Here is a 21,955-nt window from a genome sequence, read left to right as displayed (position 1 = left end):
CTAAGTTCTCTATTTAGTTCTGTATGCCAGTACCTGTATTTGTTTTCATTTCAGTTTTTAATATTTAGTAGTTCAAGTCTATGTTCCTTATTTGTTATGGTTCCTTATTTGTAAGCATTTCTTGACGAACACTATTTATTCCTCCAAATCTGAATCTATATTGTCAGTTGAAAATTCTACTGTGACTTTTATTGATATCAACTTAATAAAGTAATTTACAGAGAATTTGACATCCTAACTACTCAGATCATCTAATCAGAAACATAGTATGTTATGGCATAGTCATGTCTTTCTTCATATTGTTTTCTTTGGATTGTTTTACTAGGTATTTGATACTTTCCACTTCAGTTGGAAATGAGATCCTTTTCCACTAAATTTTCTAGCTTTTTAAAAAAAAAAATTCTCATTCATTATTTTAATCTGCTCTTGTGGCAACAGACTCCTAACTGGCCTTTCCAATTCTAATACCTCCTTTTCTACGCCATCCTATTGCAAAACTGATCTTTCTAGATGGCAAAATTAGTCATAAACTTCCCTTCTTATAAACCTTAACTTTTCAATGCTTTGGGGATAATATAAGCTATTTAAGCTGGCATACAAAGCTTTCCCCTGCCAATCATTTTAGCTCCATCTCTCATGGATGTTCCTCTTTTTTCACAATCTCCTTTGATATACTGAAACAGCATTGCCTCCCCAAATGCCCAAATGGCTATGCACACCTTTGAACATAATGTTTATTTCAACTGAACCTGCTTTTTACCTACAGCAAACTCTTAATTCGCCTTCAGGAACCAATTCAAGTGTTACCTCCCACTTGAAGCCTTCTATGAGCCCCACAGTACTGATTAGGTTTTTCCTTGTGCTACTACAAAACTTGGTCAGAATTCTTGTATCTCTTACTAGAATATATTGCATATTTGTTTCTCTTGCTAAACTGTGGACTTTTATGGCAAAGACCTTACTTAATCACTTTTTTATTCTTAGTGGCCAGTAGTGCCTGGCATATAGGTCTTAATGATTGTTTGCTGTATTAATAAAATATGATAATAATAAAACCATCCTAATAGGACAAAAACTGTCTCTTGAAAGCTAAAACTATACTGGAACACACACCAAAAAAAAAAAAATTAATGAATATAAAGAGTTTGCAAGAGTAGGAAGAGCATGGAAGGATAATATCCAATTCAACCTAGGATAATGGGAAATTCTTCTAAGAGGAGGGACACAGGATGAGTATTTGAAAGACGGGTGTGAATTAGTTCAATGGGTGATATAGTAAAGGGTATTGAAGATAGAAAATACAAGGTAAATTACTATAAGTAGGGTATATATGTTTCAATGGGAAAATATGGCCCAACTCTGTACAGAAATGGGATGACCTCCCACCAGGTGAGAGTCATGGTTGGTCACCTCAAAATAGGATGGGCACCTGTTTATCTGGTTTCTAAAGTATAGGGGGTACATGAGTCAACCCTCAACCAATAACTGCCTCTGTTATCACTCTTAAGATTCTGCTCAAATACCTTTCCTACAGGAAAGCCTTCTCAGCCCCCATCCAAACTGAACTGGATGCCCTTCTTTGTGTTTGCTGTGAATTCCTCCAGCATATCAATGCCTTGACGTTCATATGGTTAGCTTATGTGCCTTACTCCCTTTTCTAGACTTGAGTCTCTGTGACAGTCACATTTATTTTTCTAGTGCCTACCACAGTGTAAAACATTTGGGGAGCTCTCAAAAAACAATGTAATTATAACTGCCATTTATTGTCTATTATATGCCCAATGAGTGTTTCTCAAATTTTTAGGATCCAGGAACTATTTAAAGGGTGTTCAAACCATAAGGAATCAGAGAAATGCTCACTACTGTCACTCTTATTACCACAGTGACATTAAGAACTATTTTAAATTCAGCTGCTATTTTAAAAACTCAAGTGAGCATCTTTACTCTTGGTATCTAGAGTTTTCACTGTGGAAAAGAACAGTATTATATTCATATGTTATCCATTTCTTTACACAGCACTGAAAAGATACAGTCAGTGATTGTTATCTATTGTACACACTATTTTCACTATTTCCTTTAACATAAACTAAGATCAAGAGATATATTATTGATCAACTATTACCTGCAAAAATAAATAAACAAATAAGCTTTGGAAAAGAGCTTAATCTCCTTTATTAGCAGGGCAACACATTTTTGCTGCAAACATAGTGGGTATCTTGGAATTATGTATCCTGATGCACCTTTACCAAGTTACATTATGGTTTATGAAATCACCAGTAATGAACAAAAACATATCTTCTCTATAACACGGGATTTCCGTGATGAATAAAAGAAGTTGTTGTGCACTTTTCCCTTAAATGTATACAGAGCATATGACAAATGCTGATTCCTACTGTGCATACCAGTAGGTCCGTCAAATTATGAAACAAGATATGTTCCGGATTGTACATGTAATAGTAATTTCCATGCACACTGTAGGACGTTAATTTGTGGGATTTTGTGTCGGTCATCTATTGTTGCATAACAAATTACCACAAAACAATGACTTAAAACAACACGCATTTATTAGTTCAGTTTCTGTGGGTCAGGAATTACCCAAATGATTCTGACTGACAGTCTCACATGAGGTTGCAGTTAAGCTTAACTGTCAGTCAAGGCTACAGTCATCTGAAGGCTTGACTGGGACTGTAGGATCTGCTTCCAAGATCACTCAACACTCAGTTCCCCAGACTGCCACTACTACAGAATCTATTTTTCAGAGAGGAGGCAGAGAAGAACAAGGAGGGAAAGGAGAAGGAAGAGGAGGTGTTTCTATAAAGGAACACCAATTTGAACAACACCAGGTTTCTCATCTAAAACCATGGAGGTCAAAAAAAAAAAAAAAAAAAAGTGACACAATATTTTTCACATGCTTAATTAAACAACTGTTAACTCTGAATCCTATATCTAACAAAGCTTTTCTCCAGAAACAAAGGGGAAATGAAGACATCCTCATTAAATTAAAGAAAACTAAGAAAATTTGTTGCTAGCAGATTTATTCTTAAAGAATGGCTAAAAAAATCCACACAGGAAAACAAAGGTAACAGAAGAAGGACAGGTTCTCCTGACAGAAAAGATCAGTGGAATAAGCAAAAATAGTGAAAAATATAATAAACTATCTTTCACTTCATAAGGTTCTTTAATCATATTTTATGGTTGATACAAAAGTTATAATACCATCTGATGTGGTACTCAATGTATGTAGAGAAAACATTCAAGAAAATTATACTTAAAAGATGAGGAGGTTAAATAGACCTCAAATAAAGTATGGTTTCTAGACTTCACTAGAAGCATAAAACACCAACACCAGTAGGCTGAAAGTTACATATGAATATGGAATTATCTAGAGCAACTACTAAGATATACACAAAGTGATATAATTTTAAAATGCCATAAAGAAATCAAAATGAAACTCTTAAAAAATATTCAACTTACCCCCCAGATGACAACCAATGATAAGGAACATGAAATAGAGGAAACAAGCAGAAAACAAGTAACCAAATGGCACACATACACCAGTTAAAAGAAAGAAATTGACAGATTTTTAAAACACAATCCAGCTATAGCACTCTACAAGAAATTAATTTCACACAGAATGATATAGATAAGTTGAAAGTAAGGAGAAAAGATGTATCATGTAAAAATCAAAAAGAAAAGCAGGAATGGCTACTTAACACCAGGTAAGGAAGACCTAAGAGCAAAGAAAAGTATCAAGGACCAAAAGAGACAACATCATGACATTATGCAGCTACTGTATTTGAAATCATGAGGGGTAGTAACAAAGGTTGCAGTTATAAATACGTAACATCAAAATATGTGATGTCATTTTTCATGTCATTGACAATATGGCCTCCAGCTCAGATGGTAAGAATGTAATGTTTACTCTCATGATTATAAAATTCATTTTTATACCTCAAAATACTTTATGTGCATGCAGCTCACTAGGTGGAATAAATTAATATTTACATGTATTTACCATTTCTAGTCTAAAAAAGTAATTTCCAAAAACATATTATTCCAAAAGGGGCCTGGGGAGTAGGTATAGGGGTACATGAAATAAGAATGGCAGAATGCTGTGGTTTGAGTAAAAGGACGACATGATCTGACATGTTTTAACAGGATCACAGTGGCTGCCTGTTGAAGACAGACTGAAGGAGTTGTCAAGGGAAGAAGCAAAGAGACCAGCAAGGAGGCTATTGCAATAATCCAGTAATCCAGTTAAGAACAATGGTGCCTCAAACCCAATGGTAGCATAAGTGCTGAAAAGCAGTCAGACACTGGATATACTCCGAAAGTAAATGTGGCAGGATTTAATGACAGAACAGATGTGTGGTATGCAAGAAAGAGAGACGTCAAGAATGCTTCCAAGGTCGTTTTGACTGGAAAAGTAGAGTTGTACTGTACTAAGATGGGGAAGACTGTGAACAAAGCCAGCTGATATTTAGGAGTTCAGTTTTAGGCTTGTTAAGTTTGAGATGTCTGCCATACCTCAAAGTAAAGAAAAGTACAATCTAGATGCTAGACTCTTAAATTCAGACTAGGGTTATAATTTGGATAATTATTAGCATGCAAATGGCATTTAAAGTCATGAGACTAGATAAGCTCACCCAGGAAATCACTATAAATACAGAAGTAAAGAGGTCCAAAGACTGAGCCCTGGGGTTCTCAAATGCTTAGAAGTCAGGGATTTGAGGAGGAAATATGATCTGCAACTGAATGTGAGGATAGGGAAGAAGAGATCTGAAGAGTGAAGAGATGGTACAAAATAACCACCTAGGAGAGTGGGAGAGTGAATAGTCTAGGGAAATATATTGTTGGGCAGCATGATGCTTATGCCGAACGATCATGAATTTAAAACGAGTGCCTCTACATTATTTTTTCCAACTACACTGGTGCAAGGGCAGGCACAGATTAGACAGGACTGAGATTAAACCAAGCAAATGAGAAAATAACAAGGAAGTTGACAATGTATCAAAGGAAGTATAAAACAATAACTGTTAGGAATGCAAAGTAGCAGAAAGATTTCCATACCAGATATTAAAGCATATTATAAAGCTATAATACATTTTTTAAATGTGGTGACAATGTCAGATTACAGTCACAGTGGAGCAGAAAGGAATTTCCAGAAATACATATAAGAATTTAATATACAATAAAAGCGGCATTTCTAATCATTGGGGATAGCTATTTGATAAATGTTATAGGGATAACAGTTAACCAATTAGAAAAATATAGATATTAATTCTCATTAAGCACTGTACACCAAAATAAATTCCAGAGGAATTAAAGATTTAAGTATTTAAAAATTAGATAACAGTCCCAGAAGAAAATATTCATGAATATGTATATAATACAGGATAAGCATGGACTTTCATGTATGACATATGCATGTGAAAAAGATTAAGTTTTAAAGTAATGTTTATATTATGAATTTTGGGATATAAGTGCATAGAATATAGCAAACTGTTAATAACAAATATGACTGGATATTTGGATTGTGAGTAACTGTATTTGCTTCTGTAAGCTTTACTGTATTTTGCAAATTTTCTACAAGGAACGTGTATTACTTTTGTTTAGCTTTTAAATTTATTATTTTTAATTAAAGAAATACTATATGATTGTAACAAATGAAATGATGCAGAAATGTATAAAGTTACTAAACTTTACCCCATCCTCCACCCCATCTCTTTCTACTCCTAGCCACTTGCAGTAATCAAATTAACAGCCTAGTGTCCATCCTTCTCCCATGTTCATACACAACACACACACAGAGACACACACACATATACACATATAGTTTTCTAATTTTCTTTCCAAAATATGATCATATTGCTAAATACACTTTACCCAACTACTTGCTTTTTCACTTTCCAAATCAATGGGTAACAATCCAAGATATTAAGAATGCTGTGGATAAACCATAGTTTATTCAAGCAGTCTCCCTTTGATGAAGAATGAGTTTCCAATTAGGAGTTATTACAAACAATGCAATAAACATCTTTGGACTTTTATTCTTATATCTTATGGAGTCCTAAAAGTAGGAATACAGAATTAAAAGGTATATGTATGCTTAGTTGTAAAAGATATTGCCAGAGTACCTTCTCAAATTACAGTAACTATAGTAGGCAGAACTCTAAGATGACCTCCCACTCCCCACCATGCACACATCTTCTAATTCCCGGTACTATGAACACTGTAGATTCCCAGATCATATTAAGTTTCATGACCTTAAAAGAGAGATCTTTCCACGTGGGCCTAACCTAATCAAATGAGCCTTTTTAAAAGCAGAGAATTTTCTCCATCTGAATATAAAAAAGGAAGTCGGAGATTTGAAGCACAAGAAGAATTTGACTTGCCATTACTGGCCTGAAGATGGAGAGGGCCACATGGTACAGAATCTGGACACCTATGGTTGTTGAGAGTGGCTTATGGCTGACAGTTAGCAAGGAAATATGGACTTCAGTCCTATGACTGAAAGGAAACAAATTCTGCCAACAACCAGTGAGCTTAGAAGAGTCCCAGATAAGGACAGTTAATATTTACAAATAACTGTGGACCCAACCCTGCATTTTAAGATTTTTCTCCAGGGGGGTATATATGCTATGTTATTTTTAGTATGATTAAATTCACCAGGTTTGCATATGGAAAATTACGCTTTGTTTATTGAAAATAATCCAAAGCATTAGTTTAAAGTAGCATTCCTGGGACTGTTACTAGTGAGAAATATTTGCTAATAGAATTAAACATGTGTTTGTATCACCTACTTAAGAGCTTGTATTTTCACTGTGGTTGAATTGGGTAATTCTGAATTAGGCAATAAACTTACAGTGACTCTCAGATTAGCCCTTAAGTGAGCAATAAAACAGTATTACCAAAAAGACAGATAATGCTAAGAATTAACATGGTATAGACTGAATGAGGCAATTATTCTGCTTATTTCTGAAATGGTAAGAAAGGAACCTGTTGTGCTTTGTGCTGTTCAGTAGGTATTTATTTATAAAATGCATACTGTGTGACAGACAGTGTGAGGGCATGCATAGCTGAATTAGAACAGTTCTTTCCACAAAGAATGTACACACTGGGATCAGGAAGGTAACCTGATTAAGTAAAAAGTAAGCCGTGTGAACCATGGCTAATAAGAAAACACAGAAGTGGGGACTTCCTTGGTGGTGCAGTGGTTAAGCATCCGTCTGCCAATGCAGGGGACACGGGTTTGAGCCCTGGGCCAGGAAGATCCCACATGCCTCAGAGCAACGAAACCCATGCGCCACAACTGCTAAGCCTGAGCTCTAGAGCCCTCGAGCCACAACTACTGAGCCTGCATGCCACAACTACTGAAGCCCATGTGCCTAGAGCCCATGCTTCACAACGAGAAGCCACCACAATGAGAAGCCCAAGCACCACAACTAAGAGTACCCCACCCCCCCACTCTCCACAACTAGAGAAAGCCTGCATGCAGCAACGAAGACCCAACGCAGCCAATAAATACATAAATTTTTTTAAAATGAAAGAAAGAAAACACTGAAGTGGATAGCTGCTGCTTCACTGTAGTAAATTGTTGTCGTGTGGGATTCAGGCTCAGAGTTTTCAGATTCGACTTTTCAAGAGAGGTACCAAGTCTAGATTTTTGTGAAATACCTCATTTTTTAAAAAGTTACGATTTTTAAGTATTATTCAAATTTTTAAAACACTGTAGTTGGGTCATATTCAACCTGTAAGCGGCTATATTGTGACCTCTGGCTTACAGTCAAATGAGAAAAACAAAAGCCATAAAAGAGGTATGATCAAATGATATATTTAGGGACTTCCCTGGTGAGTCCCACATGCTGCGGAGCAACTAAGCCCGTGCACCACAACTACTGAGCCCACATGCCTAGAGCCGGTGCTCCGCAACAAGAGAAGCCACCACAATGAGAAGCCAGCATACCGCAATGAAGAGTAGTCCCTGCTCATCGCAACTAGAGAAAGCCTGTGCACAGCAACGAAGACCCAACACAGCCAAAAAAACAAAACATTTAACTAGATTTACTGTGGTGAACATTTCACAGTATATACAGATATCAAATGATTACATTAATACACCTGGAATTAATATGTTATATGCCAATCATAAGTTAATTAAAAGAGAGAACAACCAAAAAAATGATGTAGTTGAATTGTATGAGGAAATAAAATTATATAGTTGTTCAGGAAAGAAAAAAAAAAAAAGAGTCCCAGATAACAACCGGCAAACACTATGATCCTGAGGAGAGAATCCGGCCACACTGTCCCTGGACTTCTAACCTACAGACACTGTGAAATAATACACTTGGGTTGCTTTGAGAAACTAAATGTGTGGTAATGTTATACAACAATAGAAATAATACGGTAAGATTCACCCTTCCAACAGCAATGTACCAGGTACCTATTTTCTTCATTGTCTCACCTGCAGCAAAAGTTAACTATGTATTTTTTAATTGACACAAGATGTATAAAAACATCACAGAGAACTGCCTCTAAACAAATCCACACCTTTATGAGTACACCACTTTGATGGCCCTCTAATTAATCTGACTGATGGGATGAAATCAAATTCATTCAATTGTAAATACTTGCAAATCTCTTATGACCAGTATTTCCTGGGAGAGAGACAATAATTATACACAAGAATTACAATCCCAAGAGCACACATTGTACCCCTGGAAAAAGGGGTTTCAACTGTCAAAAAAAAGTGTTTTAAATTGCTGGGGACCCCCCCACCTCAGTGGGACATACACCAGTCATGGGGCACAGGTTAACAGTGTCTCCTGGGTTTAATTCCAGGAATGTAAGGGTAGATATCTGTAATTATTAAAATCAATTACAACAATAACAGTTACTGTTATTATTAACAGCTTAAGTTTCTAAGATCTTTACATACATTCATTGACCCATTCAAACTTTACAACAGTGTCGTTGATAATAGTGTCATTTTATTAAGTAAGAAAAACAATAAAAGCATCTTAACTTGTCATTTTAAAAAAGAAATTTGATAAAATGAACACTACTTCTTGATTTAAAAGAACTCTTTAAAACTTTATAATAGATGCTTCCTTAACATGAAAAGAATTATAGATTTCAAACCAACAAAAGTTTATAATAGATGTTTCCTTAACATGAAAGGAATTATAGATTTCAAACCAACAATCGACTTCATACCTAAAAAATGAAAAACTAAAGATAATTGTGTTAAATCTATGCCAAAGAAAAAGAAACAACAGAAAAGGCCAGTGACAACTGTTCTATGGAAAAAAAAAATCTCATTACAACTTTACAGAAAGAGTAATCCAAATCTACCCTGTCTCTATAATTCTGCTGTCCAGTGAATGAAACTTTTCCCTAGAAAGACACCCTCTAAGAGACAGGCTTAGATTTTCTCCCAACTGTCCTCTTCCTCCTCCTCCCCTCACCTCTACTGCTAACACCCTCAGGGTATACCCGGTTGTTCCCAAATTCCCATCATCGGGAAAGATTCTCAAACACCATGACAGCAGTCAACTCCCTGTAACCTTGCCCAAAGGAAAAGTACATTAAGCTGGAAGTGAATGAAGCAGCAGAGTGTATGAGCAGAGAAAGAAGAGGAAGGAGTCACTGAGTCAGAGCCTCCAGATTACAGGAAAGGAGTTGATGTCCAACCTAGCCGTGCTCCTGTGACCATCATTAATTTATTAAACTCAACTTGGCAGAGATTTCCTATTTTACATGTCAAATTGGCAAAAAAAAAAAAAAAAAAAAACTATCATTGACAAGAAAATTGTCATTTACCTGCATTTTAGAAAGAGAGATTAAAACAGGCCATTGGGTGAAGCAAAAGCAGAATCACAGAACTTGCTCATCTCTGGCCATGTCAACCCAAGAACAGGCTCCTGAGTCCCTCAGCCTCCACAGGGCACTCAATACTGCTGCTAGATTTCCTGCAGCTGGATGTTAAGTTTGACATCTAATTGTGATGCTGTGATAGAAATTTCTGAAGGCAGCATTTCTCTCCCTTTCATACAAAGATACACAATCATAGTCCCTAAAATAAGAAAAGCCCTAGTTCTTCAGAACAAATCAGCTATAATAATAATGCTTCAAACGTTCCAGGTGCTTGTAAGTCCATCAGTTAGAATGAAACCTTCTCTTTGAACCTATTCAACCAGAGTGAAACTCTGGCTGTGGTAAAAAAAGAAAGCAGTACATGGTTTCATGATATTCAACCTACTACCTTCCACAGCAATGAGACAGAAACCTGCCTGGGGTGAAGAACATGGGGGAATTTGTAGCAGTTACTATATGTCATAGATGTAACTGCTCCAGATCTGTTTTGTCCAACCAAATTCTGATCTCTCAACCATGAGAATAACCAGAAAGAGGCCTGAATACAGAGCTGAGGGAAAGTGAGTCTTAAATCAGGAGTGGATGGGTCACAGACTGGAGTCCTGCCATGACCTGGGTAGCCCTTCTAACCTACTGATTCCAATTTTTAGAGAATGCTCTATTTCTAGGCCTCCTGGGAATTTCAACAGTAGGAACAAAAAATGAGGGGTGAAAGGTGACAAGGTAGAAGAGATACTGTCGACTCATAAGTTGACAATATCAACTCTTTAAGTACTTAGCATAATGCTGAAACATATTAAGTACTTAATGAATTCAGGAAAATTTCAGCAATGAAAGATACCATGAATCAGACATTCTGCTAAAAGCTTTGGATGTTTCTATCATCTAATCTTCACAACATTCCTATGAAATAAGTATTGTTATTGCCCCACTTGACAGACAGGAAACTGAAATTCAGGGACATTAAATACACTGACAAATGATAACAGCTCATTGATGACAAAACTGGAACTGGAGCCCCAGTCAGTCTGATTTCAAAACTCATGTTCTTAACCATTTTATTATAGACCAAGCTCTAAGAAACAGTTCTTGGCAGAAAGAACATGATGAGTGTAAGAGTGACAATTACACTAGGGGAAGAACGATACCACCAAAAATCCCAGCAAACGTATAAATGAGAGTGTAGATCTGAAAGCTTCTTCTAACAGACCTAAATTCTGTACCCAATGAGATTTGCCCATCTAAGAAAATTGTCATCCAAATCCTCTCAGATAACTTAAGTGGGAGACCCCAAGTCTCATTCTTATTTTTCCTTAGCCTTCTCAGACAACCTAAAATTAAGAATATGTTCCTATGTTCTCCAATTACATGTATCCAGAGATTTTGACTATCTTGTTAACTACTATATTACCAGCACCTTGCACAATGCTTGGTATAAAACAGATGTTAAATTAGTTATTTAATGATTGAATGAGTAAATACATTTATGTATATCCTATACTCCTCCTCTTGATCTTTCAAAATGATGCATTTCTGGTTATCTTTAGCCTCCCTGAGATGGCAAAAAGAATTTTTTATTCTTCTTTCACATCCATTTATTTCATGTTCTGGCTGGTATAATAGCACTTGTCTTTGTTTCTATTTAGCAACTCCACCACCATCATTTCTGTCATTACCACAATATAAAGGCATGAAAAAAACTGCACTTAACATCTTAACAAATCAATATGACCCCAGAGCACAGCTAGTATATAAGTGATTGTATAAATATGGAGAAACCATCTTTCCATAAAAGTGTGTTTCAATTCTAACTGAAGAAATGGGAAGCACAGTAAGGGGAGATTTCCAAGATACATGTCCCAGCTACCAGGAGCATTCTTGAAATAAATTGATATGATGACATAAGTTGGCCAATCCATCGAGAAGAAAGATAAGGCCAGAACTCACACTAAAAGCACTAGAAGCCTCGTAAGAATGTAAGACCATCCACAGTGGCTACCCACTGTCAACAAAAAAATATCTTAAGGAAAATCACATTTGTAATCCATACATGTAAAATTAACTCTGTATTTCAAGAGAGATCCTTCCTAGCATACAAGAAACATAGTAGCTGCCTTACTTGTCAAATGAACATAAACTACTATTGCCAGAGATTGTATACACATCAATGGTTCAATGGTTCTCTTCTGTATTGGTTTGGGACTGCAAGTAGAGGAATGGGGTGATTATAACATATACAGCTGACATTTATTGAACTTATTATGCATGAGATATCTGATAAATGATTTACATACCTTATCTCATTTAATACAACAATCCTATGGTGGAATTACTAAAATTATTCCTGTTTCAGAAAAAAGTAAACTAAGGCACAGAAAGAATGAGAATTTGCCAGTCACATATCACTAAGTGGCAGAGCTAAAGGTGTCTGACTCCAAGTCTTCTCATGCCCACTTTCCACCTCAATCTTCTTATAAAAATCTGCTTTTCTTTTGTGAGTCTAGAGTCAATTTTAGGATCTTAGGCCAGACATTTAAACTCCCCAGTTATGAATATGTATATGAATATGTAAAATAAAATTATTAAATCCCATAAAGTCTAAGATTCCTTTTAGCTTGAACACATAATCTTTGATCTTATGCATATAATAGATTCTTATTAAGGTATAAGTTATAAGTGACCAATAAAAAACCTGATTATGTCACCTGCAGAGACCAATCGAGCAGACACTGCCAATATTAATAACTGCTTTATTTAAAAGAAAGCAAGCTCATTTTGAAAGAGAACTGCAGGCATCAACTGCAAGCAAATGCAGAAACATCTTTCAGCTGCAAATCTGTCCCAGATCTATTAAGACATACTATACTGATGACCATCTTCCTCATTTATGTCAAAGGTAAGTTATTCATTCAACAATTAGTTGTAATAGACACTGTGTTCAACAGAACATAGTTCTTGAAGACCTCCACTTTTGTTTTTATGGCAAACTACATAATTTAAAGGATCTTCTGTTATAAAATAACTAGATCCTGGATGAAACAGGCCTTTGAATGCATTTCTGGGATATGCCAGAATGCCAACCAACCAACAATACCCCCAACAAAACAGAACCAAAAAAAAAAGAAAGAAAGAAAGAAAAGGGGGAAAAAAAAGTGAGTTGAAACCTGAGTGGGAATCAATGAGTAAAAAGCAAGAGAAAAACACAAGATTTTTCTGCAGGTTGTTTTGCAGTACTTTGAGCACTAAGCCTCAAAGTAAGCAATCTAAATCAAAGATTCCCACAGGAAGTCAGAAACCTAGAAAGAGGTAAAAATGGTCCCAGTTTGGTAGTGCCTACTGATTGCTAGTAAATACAACTGGAAATCCTCTCTAGACAAAAGTACTCCCAATGTATGGCCTCAGGATCCTCACAGATGAATTTCAACCAACTGTGAACTCCATGGGAAACTGCTTAGTTTCCCAGTCACCAAAAAGCACCATGACTGAGGGGGAAGGAAAAACCCAGCAAATTTAGAGGACAAACTACTTAAAATTCTGGAAATGACTGGCACATAATATAGAATAACTATGTATGAACTGCTTCTTGACATGGAATCACAAAAATGAGCAATAATCAAAAGACTTTCAAAACTGGGCAGCGAGATATGAAAAACAGAACTCTTAGAAACAAAAAATGTAATTGTTGAAGAGGAATTTTTTTAATTAGGGAGAAAATGCAGATCACCAAAAAAGGAAGGAAAATTAGATTAAACTGACACCTGACTTTTCAACTTTAACAATGAAAGCCACACTAGTGTTTTCAAGGTGTTGAGAGGCAATTACTGTCAACCAAGAATTGCATACTATCAGAACTACCTTTCAAAAATGAATGTAAAATAAAGACATTTCCACATAAATAAAAACTAGCAGTCACCAACAAGAGACCTTCATTAAAAAGAGTACTATGAATATATTTCAGGCAATAGGAAAAATATTCCCTAGAGTAAGTCTAAGACGCTGGAAAAAATTATGAGCAAGGAAAATGGTAAACATATAGGTGAACCTACATAAACATTTTATGTACAGGAAAACCTTAATAACAAAGGCTAACAGAAGAATCTAATAAAAATAAGGACCTAAGTAAATGCATACAATAATAGTATGTAAATCAACAGAAAAGTAAACGGAATCAAACTATTCTAGATTTTTTAATGCTCATAAAAGCTGGACTTTGGTAAATATAATGGTAAAATTTACAGAGGATTTCTAAAAGTAAGAGAAATAAAGCAGGGACACTGGAAGAAAACAAAGAAAAATTCAATTAATAAAAAGATAAGAAAAAAGCATGAAAAAACAGAACAAAGGAAAACTAACATGACAGAAGAAATACATATGAGAAATATAATCATTTTTAAATATAATGAACTAAAGTCAACAATTAAGAGATACAGACTGTTCACTTAGATTTTTAAAATTTCAGTTATATCTTACAAGAGAGCCAGTTATAGGCTATTTACAAGAGAACTGTTTATCAACAAACTACAGCTCATAGGCCAAATTACGCTGTTTTTATAAATAAAGCTTTATTGGATCACAGACATATGCATTTGTTTACATGTTGTCCATAGCTGCTTTCACTCTTTACCAGCAAAGTCAAGTAACTGCAATGAGACTGTACAGCCTGCAAGCCTAGCACTTTTTGGAAAAAGGTTTGCTGACATCTGAACTAAAATAAAAAGAGATGGAAAGGTTAAAAGATTCTGTTAATCAAGAAGATATTTTTAAAATTAACTGTTTGCAACAGTAAAGCAGCCCCAGAAAATAACGAAACATTGCCAAGAGAAATAAAAGAAGACATAACTAAATAGAATATACTATGCTCATGCATTACAAAACTCAAAATTGTTGTCATTTCACCCCAACCTGTTCTATAAATTCAGTTCAACCCCAATCTAAACTCCCAGCAAAGATTTTGTTTTGTTTTGTCTGGAATTTCACAAGCTAATTCTAAAATTTATATGGAAACATAAAGGACCTAGAATAGTCAAGGCAATCTTGTAGAAGAATAAATGTGGGAGACTTACACTATCTAACATCATGACATTATGAAACTGAAGGAATTAAGACACTATTATATTGGTAGAAGAATAGAGCAATGGTACAGAATAGAGATTCAAAAACAGACCCACATATAGTCACCTGATTTGTATCAAAGATGCCAATTCAAAGGGGAAAGAATAATCAGTTCAATAAAGAGTGAGAATCAATTGGATGCCCATTTTTAAAACTTAACCTTAACTCCAACCTTATGATACATGTGAAAAGCTATTCCAAATGGATCACAGACTTAAGTATGAAAGCTGAATCAATAAAGATTATAATAGAAAAATTACTGGAATATCTTCTTGAACTGGGAGATGACAAAGTTTCTTAAATAGGACACAAAAAGCACTAAAAGTGATATATTGGACTTCCTTAAAATCAAGAACTTCTGTTCATCAAAAGACACTACCAAGATAATGAAAAGGCAAATCACTTACAGAGATATTTTTAATGCATGTGACTGACAAAGAATTATTATCCAGAATATATTTGTTAAATTACATAAATCAATAGGGAAAAGATAGACAACCCAAAGGGGAGAAAAAAATGAGCCAAAACCCAGTCACTTAATAAGGATAAAAAAGATATTCAAATGCTGCATAAACGTATGAAACTGCTCAACATCACTGGTCATCAGAGAAATGCACACTTAAAACCACACTAAGATATTGCTACACACTCACTAGAATTACCAAAACTAAAATACAGACAATACTAAGTGTTAGCAAGGATGTAGAGCAACTGGAATTCTCACACAGTACTGGTAGGAGAGTAAACTGGTACAATTATTTTACATAACTGTTTGGTTGTATCTACTAAGCTGAAACACATATTTAAAATTCTACTTAGAACATAGCAATTCTACTCCTGGGATTACCAATATATGCTTATTCCCTCCATCAAAGATATGTACAAGAATGTTCATAGGAGGATTATTCATTACAGCTCCAAACTAGAAACAACCTAAAATGACTGTTGATAATAGAATGGAGAAATATTCACACAATATTCAGAAAAATTATTCAGAACAATTTTAAAAATCCACTGATAAAGCAAATAATACAGAAAAATCTCAAAATCACATTAGCAAAAAAGAAAAAAATAAAAAATACATATTGTATATTTCTATTTATATGAAGTTCAAAAATATATAAAACTTAACAATGTTGGTAAAGGTTCAAATAGTGGTTTAAATGGTTATTGCCCAGAAGTAGACACAAGAGACTTCTGTGATTCACGAGATGTTCTACATCTTGAGCTAAGTGGTAGTTATATGGGTGGGTGGGTGGGCATGTGTGTGTGTATAAAATTTCTTTGTACTAAACATTTAATATTTGTGTACTTTACTGTGTATAATTTACCACAATTTTTAGTGTCAAAATACATAAAGCAAAACTTGATAGAGCTATAAAGAGAAATTGATAACTCAACCATCCTAGTATTAGATTTCAATAAACCTCTCCCCTTAATAAACAGCCAAGCAGTAAATAAATTAAAAAAAAAAAATAAAGAGCCAAGCAGACCAAAAAACTAGTAAAGATATAAAAGACTGAACACAATTAACAAGACTCATTTAATGAACAAATGTAGAACCAGTCCCTAACAATTAGAAAATACCCTTCTTCTCACATACACATGAAATATTTACAAGTCATATGTCAAATTCCAAGAAATTTCAGATATTTCTTGTTATAGAAAATTCATTCTTAGTACATAATGCAATTAAGTTTGAAAGCAATACAAAAAAAATTAAAACTCTCATACATTTTGAAAATTTTAAAACACAGTTGTGAATAATTCATGGGTTAAAAAAAATCATAATAGTAATTTTATAATGTTTAAAACTAAGCAATAATAAAAATATCACAGATCCGGACTTCCACTTCTGCCATGATGGAATAAATAGAATCAAACTTTTCCTCCTCCTATAAACCTTTTTAAAACTGAACAAAATATATGAAACAATCTGTTAAGAAATTGTGACAGGTACTGCAGAACTGTGATCCCTAACAAAAAGGAACAAAGTAGCACAATCTTATCCTCACTCTGGCTTTCTGTTGAAGGAATTTCCAGACTATAGAGCAGACAGGGAGAACACAATCAGAAATCACATCCCTCAATGAGTTGAACAGACAGAGGAAGAAGCTCTGGCAGTGGGCAGGGGTGCTAAGGACACCATATTTTTCAAAGTAGAGTACTAGAGAAAAGGAAGAGATGCATAGAAAAGGCTCTAGAAATATTTGTAATAGCCCCCTTTAGTCCACTGCTAAGTAGTAAGCCCCAAATACATATGGTGAAATGTTGTAAGGCTGGGCAAAGAATTACAGGAGAAATGTAAAACTGAAAAAATGAAAAGTTCTCAGAGCTCTTATAAGGTGGGGAGCTGTTTGAGTTAATGAAGGCGACTTTAAACTTTTCCAAATAAAGTTTAAAACAACTTCAAATGAAGAAGCTTATCCACATGTAACAACTGCTTGCCAGAATTTTTTCCAACATTGTTTAAAAAAATACAACCAAATCCAGACTCTTGACAACATAACAATCATAATGACCAGCACCTAACAAAAATTACTGTTTATTACTAGACATGCAAAAAGCAGGAAAATGTGACTCACAAGTAGCAAAATAAGTCAGTAAAAACAGCCAAAAATGATAGTAATGAAAAATTAGCAACCAAGCACATTAAAACAACTATTAAAAATATGCTGAAGGGTGTGAATGAGAACACAAACAGAATGACAGTAGAAGTGGCAACTGGAACGTCAACAACTGAAAAAACAATATCTAAATTGCAAAATTCATTGAATGTAATTACAGCAAATTAGACACTGCAGAAGAATCAATGAGCTTGAACATATGTAACAGAAACCATCCAAACTAGAGAGAGGAAAAGAATGGAAAACATTAACAAACACTTAAGAATCTGTAGGACAATATTAAGCAATCCAACAGAAGTATAATTGGAGTCCCAGAAAGAAACAAGATGTGAGGCTGAAAAAAAAAATCTAAAGAAATAATGGTTCAATATTTTCCAAATTTGATGAAAATTAAGAACCCACAGACCCAAGAACCTCAATGAACCACAAGCAGGATGAAAGCAAGAAAAATCTTACAAGGCACATTATAATCAAACTGCTTTTTAAAATCATAAAGAGAAAATCTTAAAAGTGGCCAAAAAAAAAGTTACAAAATATAATGACATTATATGACATTACATTACAAATAAGAATGACTAAAGATTGTCAGAATAATGTACACTAGACCAGAAGGGAATGATATCATTGAAGTGTTGAAAAAAAAATCTGTCAACATTAATTATACTCACAAAAACATCATTAAAATGAAGGGAAATAAAGAATTTTGCAGACAAACAAAAGCTGAGGGATTGTCACTGGCAGATCTACACTAGAAGAAATATTATAACAAGTTCTTCAGATTGAAAAAAAAATTATACCAGATGGAAAGATGGATTTACATAAAGGAGTGGCGAGACTTAGAAATGGTATGTAGTAAATACAAAAATTCTCTTGCTTCCTCATTTTTTAAAGATAACTGAGTGTTAGAGAAAAATAATATGCAAGTAGTATGGTTTTTATATATAAAAATCAAATGACAACAATACAACAAACTACAAAAGGGTAAATGAATGTATACTGTTGAAAGATTTTTATGTTATATATGAACAAGTAAAATATTATCTGAAGGTATCAATATATTGTGGTAAGTTAAAGATGCAAACTGAAACCCTAGAGCAACCACTTAAAAGAGACAGAGCTAAAAGGCCAGTAGTGGAGATAAACAAGAATACCAAAAAATGCTTAATTTAATGCATGGTAGGAAAGCGGGGGAAAAAAGGTAGAAAGAACAGATGGGACAAATAGAAAACGAATAGCAGGACAGTAGATTTATACCTAATCAAATTGCTTATCATAAAGAATGTAAACATTTGTAACACTCCACTTAAAAGGCAGAGACTGTCAGGTTAGATAAAAAGGAGGGCCTACCTTATGCTGTCTATGAGAAACAGTCTGAATATAAAGATACAGACAGGTTAAAAGCAAAAGGATGGAGCAAATATCCAGAGAAAACTCTAATTCAAAAAGATACAGGCAGGACTTCCCTGGTGGCGCTGTGTTTGAGAATCTGCCTGATAATGTAGGTGACACGGGTTCAATCCTTGGCCCAGGAAGATCCCACATGCCACAGTGCAACTAAGCCGGTGCACCACAACTACTGAGCCTGTACTCTAGAGCCCATGGGCCACAACTACTGAGCCTGCATGCTGCAACTATTGAAGCCCAAGTGTGCCTAGAGCCTCTGCCCGCCACAACTAGAGAAAGCTTGCAGAAGATCCAATGCAGCCAACAAATAAATTAATTAATTAATTAAAAAAAAAGATACAGGCACTCCAGTGTTCATAGCAGCACTATTTACCACAGTCAAGACATGGAAGCAACCTAAGTGCCCACTGAGAGATGAATAGGTAAATAAGATGTGGTATATGTAGACAATGGAATATTACTCAGCCATAAAAAAGAATGAAATAATGCCATTTGCAGCAACATGGATGGACCCAGAGATTATCATATTAAGTCAGACAGAGAAATGATATCACTTACATGTGGAATCTCAAAAAAAGATACAAATGAACTTATTTATAAAACAGAAATAGACTCACAGACAGAAAACAACCTTATGTTTATGAAAGGGGGTAGTGGGGGGGGACATGAATTAGGAGTTTGGGATTAACATACACAGACTATATATATATATATTTTTACGTATATAAAATACATAAACAACAAGGACCTACTGTATAGCACAGGGAACTATATTCAATATCTTGTAATAACCTATAATGGAAAAGAATCTGAAATACAGTATATATAAAACGGAATAATTTTGCTGTGCACCTGAAACTAACACAACATTGTAAATTAACTATACTTCAATTTTTTTAACATTAAAAAAAGCAAAAAGATGGGAAGATAACATTAAAAACTCTATAAAAAAACTAAAATGATTTTATTAATATCATACAAACTAGACATGAAAATAAGGAAAGTTACCAGGGACAAGACCAGCACTTCATAATGATAAAGGGGTCAAATCATTAGGAAGATAATCTTAAGCCTCACAGACTCAATAACAGAGCTCCAAAATACGTGAAACAAAACTGACAGAACTTCAGGGAGAACTACGTAAGTCCACAAATGTAACTGGAAATCTCAATACTGTTCTCTTAATAAGTGATAGAACAAGTCGACAGAAAATCAATAAGGATATAGAAGACTTTAACAACACTAACAACTTAATCTAAGTGGCATTTAAAGAACATTACAATCAACAACAGCAGAACACACATTCTCTTCAGATTCACAGGTAGCACGGAGCAAAACAGACTCCACGCTCTTCCACAAAACAAGTCTTCTTAAACTTAGAAGGACTGAAACAACAGAAATTAAAGTTAAAAATAAACAATGGGAATAAAAATCAATACCTAAAAGAAATCTGTAAAATAATCTATACTTGGAAATTAAAAGATGCACTTCTAAACAACCTAGGGATCAAAAAAAAAAAAAAATCACAAGGGAAATTAGAAATATTTTAAATTAAAAAAACACTGAAACACACCATAACAAAATGTGTGGAATATACATAAAGCAATACCTAGAGGGCATTTATAGCTCTAAATACTTACATTAACATAGAAGAGAAGCTGGTTTCCTTGGGGCCTCAGCAGCAGCCTCCACATGACCTGGCTTCTCAGGTGGTTGCTCCCTGGCCTCCTGGCCGCCACTGCTGCCCTGGTGTTTGCCGTAGCCTCGTGGTTCCTGTGGTCCACTAAGCCCAGATCTCCTTCCTCAACGTAGCATTCTCTGGCCTCTGGTGCCGGACCCTGCACACAGATTCAGATCTTATCGCCAGCTGGTACACTCCCAGGCAGTAATAGCCAGGGTCATAGTAGTGGCCTGAGGGAGGAGGCTGCATGGCTGGCACGCCGTGGAAGCCCCATGCCTCCAGGAACTCTACCGGTTGTGAACCCGGGCGGAATGGCGGCTGACAATGGCGGTCTTTCTGGTGCCTGGTGTGGGTTATAACGCCGCCGCAGGGTTCCACGCCTACGTGCTCTGCCTTGGACGATTGCTATTGGCTTTCCTTTCCCCTCTTGTCGTGGGGGGTGGGACTTGTTTAGGCACGCAGGCACCGGGGCGTGGCCAAAAAATACGTGCACTGTGGGAAAGCAGGGTGGGAGCTGGCTGAATGGTGGCTGCGGGTTACAGTTCAACTCACTACTGCCTGCTCGAGTACAAGGACTGACCCGACGAAGGCACTGTACTGGGTTATGCAAGCTGATTTGGAGGGGAGCAGAGGGGGAGGACAGGAGACCTCACACTAACCACAGGAGCCCTTGTGGGAAAGTTTGGAGACCGTCACATGATCCAAACTTTCATTTTTGGTAACCTGTACAGGCCAAGGCTAGTAGTTAAGCTGAAATGATTAGGGCGCTGCCTGCTCTGCGTTTCTGCAGAGCCCGCCATGCTTCTGGGGAGAGCGGGATCTTGGGGCTGGGTTTGCAAAGCATTCTGGGTCAGATAAACTCTGCAAGAAACTCAATCTGCCTCTTGAGAAACTTCGAGCCCTCCAGATCTTTAGTAATGAATTCATGTCAGAGTGCAAATGTAGACCATAGCCCAGGGCTTAGTGCATCCAAAAACTCTTCCGTTGCAGACTCAGGATATCACAGTAGAGTCTGCATCCTCTGCTGTGCTCTACCCCAGCGTCTCTGGTTGTAGGTCATCCACACAAGCTCAGGTGGCCCTGTGCTGGGCTCCTGTTGTAAACCCACAAACTCAAAGATGTTTCCACCTTTCCCCTTCCCCCTCCCTTTCTCTAGAAATAGCATCCTGATCTCTTGCTCAGAAAAAAACTAAATTTTATTTATTGTCAAACAAAAGAGATCCAGGCCAGATCTGAGGACTCTATGGTTCTCCCT

At 35.7% G+C, this 21,955-nt stretch overlaps 1 long non-coding RNA gene across 1 annotated transcript in view; it reads right to left on the bottom strand.

Moving 5' to 3' along the window:
• Nucleotides 1–20,665: 20,665 nt before the first annotated feature.
• LOC130849241 (uncharacterized) overlaps nt 20,666–21,955 on the bottom strand; it is a 116,991-nt gene continuing 115,701 nt past the window's right edge. Inside the window, exon 4 of the long non-coding RNA XR_009052706.1 lies at nt 20,666–20,857. This is a non-coding gene — a long non-coding RNA (uncharacterized LOC130849241). The remainder of the gene's footprint in view (nt 20,858–21,955) is intronic.

Source organism: Hippopotamus amphibius, chromosome 3, assembly GCF_030028045.1.
Source record: "Hippopotamus amphibius kiboko isolate mHipAmp2 chromosome 3, mHipAmp2.hap2, whole genome shotgun sequence".
NCBI lineage: Eukaryota > Metazoa > Chordata > Mammalia > Artiodactyla > Hippopotamidae > Hippopotamus > Hippopotamus amphibius.
This window is presented reverse-complemented; position numbering and strand designations above follow the sequence as displayed.